Here is a 6,573-nt window from a genome sequence, read left to right on the forward strand (position 1 = left end):
TAAAAAAAAAAAATTTATTTCTTCGGCTACATCAAGTCTTAGTTGTGGCATGTGAGATCTTTGATGCATCATGCGGGATCTTTCACCATGGTGCATAGATTCTCTAGTTGTGGCGTGCAGCCTCAGTAGTCGTGGCACTCGGGCTTAGTTGCCCCAAGGCATGTGGGACCTTAGTTCAACCGAGGGTTGAATCCTCATCCCCTGTGTTGCAAGGCAGATTCTTAACTGCTGAACCACCGGGGAAGTCCCTACATGAGCTTTCACAAATAAGTGTAAAACAGAATATCTTGAAGACCTGGCCAAATGCTGGACCCATGGTGCATGCATGCTAAGTCACATCGGTCATATCCAACTCTTTGCGACCCTATGGACTGTAGCCCACCAGGCTCCTCTGTCCATGGGATTCTCCAGGCAAGGATAATGGAGTGGGTTGCCATGCCCTCCTCCAGGGGACCTTCCTGACCCAGGGATCGAACCTATATGTCTGATGTCTCACTTATTGGCAGGCGGCTTGTTTACCACTAGTACCATCTGGGAATCCATTGTAGCTCTTGTTATTACTATAGTGACTTGACTTTGTGGCCTCATTGCTTGATGTCTATTCACAGTTATTCCAGAAGTTTCCACCTCCACAGGTCTCTCAGGGAGAAGTGATTCCCTTTCAAGCATAAGCTCAGTGTAACTCCAAGCAGAGCTCCGCCAGGCCTGGAACACATACTTCCCACCGTGAAGCTGGCCATGCTTAAAGAGGGTCCTTTTTAATTCACAGCTGAAGGTCTGAAACCCTAGTCATCCCTGTACTTGGCAGAATAGGAGAAATCAAGAAGAAATCTTAGCACTTGGTCCCTTCCCTTAAGAAGTTGGCAATCTAATCTTAAAGAGCAGAACACTCTGTCAAATACAGCCTGCACCAGGATCCATTCCCAGAGGGACCTGCCAATCTGCCCAGCCAGGGTGTTTATCGAACGACATCCTTCTTCGGGGGCTCCTTCTCAGATATAACGGGGGTGAGCATTTAGAACAGGTGATGAGGAAGACAGAAACAGGGCCCATTCCCAAGGTCTGACTCGCCTGTTGTTCTTTTCCCCCCTCCCTTAAACCACACTTACAAAGAAAAAGGGCAACCCTTCCCCACGTAGTACCAGCAGGGTAACCCGAGAATGTCCATTTAGCGTGTCTGTCCCTGTGAAAAGGACCTTTCAGTGACACCGAGCTGAGTGTATCCCGCTCTATTTATAGGCACTGTTTGTTTAATTCGAGTCCCGTCTCTAAGAATAAATAATGAACTCATCCTGGGGGCCAGCCAGAGCCTACAACTCTGTGACGAACCCCTAAATCCCTTTCTCTTTCCTTCTGGTTCTGGAAGGGGTCCTCTCAGTCGGAGGTGAGCCACTTCCGTTGGCTGGGCTGGGGTGGGCTGGAGACCCAGGCGTGCTCGGAAGTTGGGCTTGATGGTGCTTTTTCATCATGGTTTTGGGGGAGGTTTTGATGTTTGATTTTGGGTTGGTGATCCAAGAGCCGACCTTGAACCTCTCTCCCCCTCAAAGGAGGGACCCTAACCTGATATTTGCACCCCTGGTTGCTTAAACTTCAGACACAAAGAGACCCATTTGGACTCAGATCCCTCAGTAAGGAAGATGTGGCCGTGGAGAAAGAGGACCCCCTTCCATACCCTCCCGACCTGGTAGCAGGGCCTGGGGCCAGACTGTCTTACAAGGTACAGTACCATCCCTGGGTGTGGTTTGTTTTTTTTCAGGGTGTGTGATGAGGACCAAGAGCCATAATGCACTTGAACTTGAAATATGTAACCCCTGAAGGTGGTACAGGCCAGTCCAATAGAGCACTGTCTCAAGAAAAAATAGTTTGGTTTGCAATCCCCCTGTCCCCATGCTGACCTGCCGGTTTAGCGACTCCTAGAACCAGACCCACTGAGTTTGAAGGGAATGACCTCAATGGTATCTTGGGTCTAATGCAGGACATTGACACCTAAATATTCAATGTCCAGTAACATCACTGAATAACATCCTGCCTTTCCAGGACTTTATCTTAAGAAGGTAACCAAGCTTCTCAGGGAAGTGTCCATGTGTTTATTCTCCCCATATCTGTTGATCCACTTCTCTGTGCCAGATGCTATTCTAGGCACCAGAGATGCCTTGATGAGGAAGACAAGGTAGTCATGAGATGACAAGGTCTGATTTACTCTGAAAAAATTCGGCATCTGCTCCCTTTCAACTGAGTCAGTCTGACTGTGAGTTGTCTTCCCAGCAGGCACTGAGCTGCTCATTTATCCATTCCTCCATTCAGAAAGTACATGGGAGGCATGGTCTACATGGTAGGCACAGCTAGAATGCCTAGGTATCATAGTAAACTCGAGATCTCTCCCTGCCCTTAAGAAGTTTGGAGTCCAGTGGGGAAGATGGCTATTAATCAAATTATTACTGAAATATGGATTATTTATTATTATTATAAATGTTGGTGAGTTCTATAGAGCAGGGATCCCCAACCCCTGGTACCGGTCTGTGGCCCATTAGGAACCTGGCCACACAGCAGGACATGAGTGGTGGGCGAGTGAGTGAAACTTCATCTTTATTTACAGTCACTCCCCATCACTCGCATTACCACCTAACTCCACCTCCTGTCAAATCAGTGGCAGCATTAGATGCTCATAGGAGTGCAAACCCTACTGTGAACTGTGCATGCGAGGAATCTAGGTTGCATACTCCTTATGAGAATCTAATGCCTGATGACCTAAGGTAGAGCGAAGGCAAGGAGTGACTGCCACTGTCTCCCATCATCCCCAGACGGGACCGCCTAGTTGTTCAGGGCTCCCGCCGATTCTGCATTATGGTGAGTTATATAATTATTTCATTATATATCACAATGTAGTAATGATAGAAATAAAGGACACAGTGAATATAATACGCTTGAATCATCCTGAAACCACCCCCTCTTCTCCAGTCTGGGGAAGAATTGTCTTCCACAAAACTGGTCCCTGCTGCCAAAAAGGTTGGTGACCACTGCTATAAGATGAAGTTCAGGGTGCCATGAGCAAAGTTCAGAGCCTAAGAGAGGGATCGACTCCAAGGGTTGGTGAGCAGTGAATTAGCAATGACTAAGAATCCTTGAGTTGCCCCAGATGGTGAATTGTCTGTGGAGTAGTGAAACAACGATGTCTGTCTATAGGAAGTGTGTCTTCAAGTTTCCATTAGCTGCTCTGGGTCATCCACACCATCACCTGGCTGTCCTGAGGACTGTTACAGGCCGGTAGGTCTCGGTAACCTTAGGGAGAGTTTGTGTCCATGGGGATTCTTTTCGAGGTATCAGCTTGCTGAGGTTTTGACATTGACTTATGGGTCTGCCATGGACAGGGTGAAATCTTTTTCCTATCGGACGTTCTTCTCACTCTGTCTCATTGGGTCAAGGTGTAAAGAGTGTCATCATCACATGTTGTTTTCCTGGTTTTACTTGTGAATGGTAGTCTGGCCACTGTACTTAGAGATCTAGATCAGAAGACGGCCACACATTCCCCTCTGTAGTTTTGTGCCTTCAGATGTTCACAGGCACTGGCTTTGGAAGTGGAATTTCTCACAGAGGCAGTGGTACTCCCAGGTATCTTTCTGGATTAATTTCGGTGCAACTTTGAGCAGATCCTTTCAGCAGTAAGATCTTTATTTGAAAAGTAGTATGTATATTGTCTCTTTTATGCCGAGCGTTTTGGTAGGAACCAAGTTTAAAGAGCCTCTTGATGAGGGTTAAAGAGGAGCATGGAAAAGCTGGCTTAAAACTCAACATGCAAAAAACTAACATCTGGCATCCAGTCTCATTGCTTCATGGCAAATAGATGGGGAAAGAGTGGAAATGGTGGCAGATTTTATTTTCTTGAGCTCCAAAATCACTGCAGATGGTGACTGCAGCCATAAAATTAAGATACTTGTTCCTTAGAAGAAAAGCTATGACAAACCTAGACAGTGTATTAAAAGGCAGAGACATCACTTTGCCAACAAAGGTCTGTATAGTAAAAGCTATGGTTTTTCCAGTAGTCATGTAGGGATGTGAGAGTTGGACCATAAAGAAGGCTGAACACTGAAGAATTGATGCTTTCAAACTGTGGTGCTGGAGAAGACTCTTGCGAATCCCCTGAAATCAACCCTGAATATTCATTGGAAAGACTGATGCTGAAACTGAAGCTCCAATACTTTGGCCACCTGATGAGAAGAGCTGACTCATTGGAAAAGACCCTGATGCTGGGAAAGATTGAGGGCAAGAGGAGAAGGGGGTGACAGAGGATGAGATGGTTGGATGGCATCACGAATGCAATGGACATGACTTCGAGCACACTCCAGGAGATAGTGAAGGACAGGGAAGCCTGGTGTGCTGCAGTCCATGGGGTTGCAAAGAGTCGGACATGACTGAACAACTGAAAGTGAAAGTCACTCAGTCATGTCCATCTCTTTGCAACCCCAAGGACTGTCCATGAAATTCTCCAGGCCAGAACACTGGAGTGGGTAACCTTTCCCTTCTCCAGGGGATGTTCCCAACCCAGAGATTGAACCCAGGTCTCCTGCATTGTAGGCAGATTCTTAACCAGCTGAGCCACCAGGGAAGCCCAAGAATACTGGAGTGGGTAGCCTTTCCCTTCTCCAGCAGATCTTCCTGACCCAGGAATTGAACCGGAGTCTCCTGCATTGCAGGCAGATTCTTGACCAACTGAGCTATCAGGGAAGCCCCCAAGTGACTGAACAACAACACAAGTTAAAGCCAAGAAAAAAATATAAGAATGTGCCCTTAAAAGTTTCCAAGGGTTCAGAAAAGTATTTTCATTCACTGGTCCCAAAATATTTATTGAGCACCTGCAGTGTGCCAGACACAGAACCAGGAAGGTATGCATATCAACAGGACCAGTACAGCCCACGGAGCTTGCAACTAGTGAAGGGAGAGAGCTACTCAAACCATCAGGGACAGGAGAATTTCAGATCGTTTTACATACTAGGCTGGGCAGAGAAGACCTCTCAGAAATCGTGACATTTGAGCAGAACTTGAATGATGAGATGGAGCCAACTGTGAAAAGTTTTAAGGGAAGAGCTTTGTAAATGGAGAGAAAGAACAAATAGGAAAGCTCTGTGGCACAAGAAAGATTGGTTTGTTTAAGGAAGAATAGGAAGTGAATGTGGTTAGGGACTCCCCTGGTGGTCCAGTGGTTAAGATTCTGCGCTCCCAATGCAGGGGGCCCAGGTTTCATCCCTGGTCAGGGAACTAGATTCCACATGCTGCAACTAAAGATCCCATCACAGCCAAATAAATAAATATTTTTAAGAAAAGAAGTTTCTGTGGCTGAACCTGTATCAAGGGGGTGAGTGATAGGTAAGCCAGGGTGTGGAATTTTAGTTTGAATTCAGGGGAAGCATTTGGTAGGTAAACAGATGGCATTTCAGCCTGAACCTATATACCTACCTGTACCTATGTACCTACCTGGGGAAGATTTCTGTTGCCTTGGTGACATTTTGAAAGTGACAGACCTCAAAGTCTTAGAACTCAGAACTGCACAGAAACCCATAGATGGAACCAGAAGAAATTAGTGTTGGCCTGTTTCTGGATAAAAACAGTCACCCCTAATCTCAGAGGCTTTGCTGGGCAGGAGAGGATGAAAGTCCAAAGTGAATAAACCATGAAACAGTCTCCTGCTTGTTGTTCGACATCCATTCCATTACCTTTTGGGGTCAGTGCCTGAAACCTCCTTTGAGAAATCATTGCTTCCCTGTTCTTGGCAATCTGGTTTGTCTCAATCTAATCAGTGTTTTCTTCGCATCCCACCCCGGCACCCAAGGGATTGACTCAGGGATGGGCACAGAACCCAGTCTGAGCCAATGAAACATAAGAAGACATTTCATGGCACCTTCTGGCAAAAAAGAATTTCCTCTCTCTTCCTTAGGAGCACCAGTCTATGGCTATGAGGTCTAGAACCACTGCAACCATTTGTGACCATGCAGGAAGATTCTGGAACTGCTATAGGTTGTGGGGAAGCCCAGAAAGGTGCCTGAAGAGGAAGCCAACACCACAGAAGGCAGAGCCAAGAGGAGAAAAAGAAGTTCTTGTGATGGCATCAAGTCCCTGGATCAAGCCTCACCTGAAGCCTAACCTATTGCTGGTCTTTTTAGTGGCCTCAGCCAGTTAAATGTTCTTTATTATATAACCCAATTTAAATAAGGATTTCTATGTCTTGCAACATAAAGGGCCCATGTATAAGGAAACCTTAGAATAGGTACCCAACAGTGCCAAGGGCCTCCTCTGCACCCCAAGCCTCTAGGAGGAAGTGAGCCTGTTCCAGAACCCAAATAAAAGGTCTCTCCTCCCACTTCTCTATTTCAGGGTTTCCATGCCTCCTGTCGCCATAGCACTGTGACTCTCTTGGAGAGGCAGAGAAACAGGAGGAGAAGGGGCCTGTTTCCAGGCTGTGTTGCCACGTGTAGTGGCTGGGGATGGTGGGGGGCTGGGCAGCGAGGTGGCTCCAAGCTTGACATTTCAGGATACAGATAAGAGGGTAAAAATAAACCCCCAAGCGCCTGTAGCAGGGCT

General features: G+C 46.7%; 1 long non-coding RNA gene across 1 annotated transcript; it reads left to right on the top strand.

Annotated features, from left to right (window-relative positions):
* Positions 1 to 1,274: 1,274 nt before the first annotated feature.
* On the top strand, positions 1,275 to 6,352 carry LOC122701428. Its single transcript, XR_006343077.1, has 3 exons — positions 1,275 to 1,384; positions 1,595 to 1,717; positions 5,930 to 6,352. It is a non-coding gene; the product is annotated as an uncharacterized LOC122701428 (long non-coding RNA).
* Positions 6,353 to 6,573: the final 221 nt, after the last annotated feature.

Source organism: Cervus elaphus, chromosome 10 (genome assembly GCF_910594005.1).
Source record: "Cervus elaphus chromosome 10, mCerEla1.1, whole genome shotgun sequence".
NCBI lineage: Eukaryota > Metazoa > Chordata > Mammalia > Artiodactyla > Cervidae > Cervus > Cervus elaphus.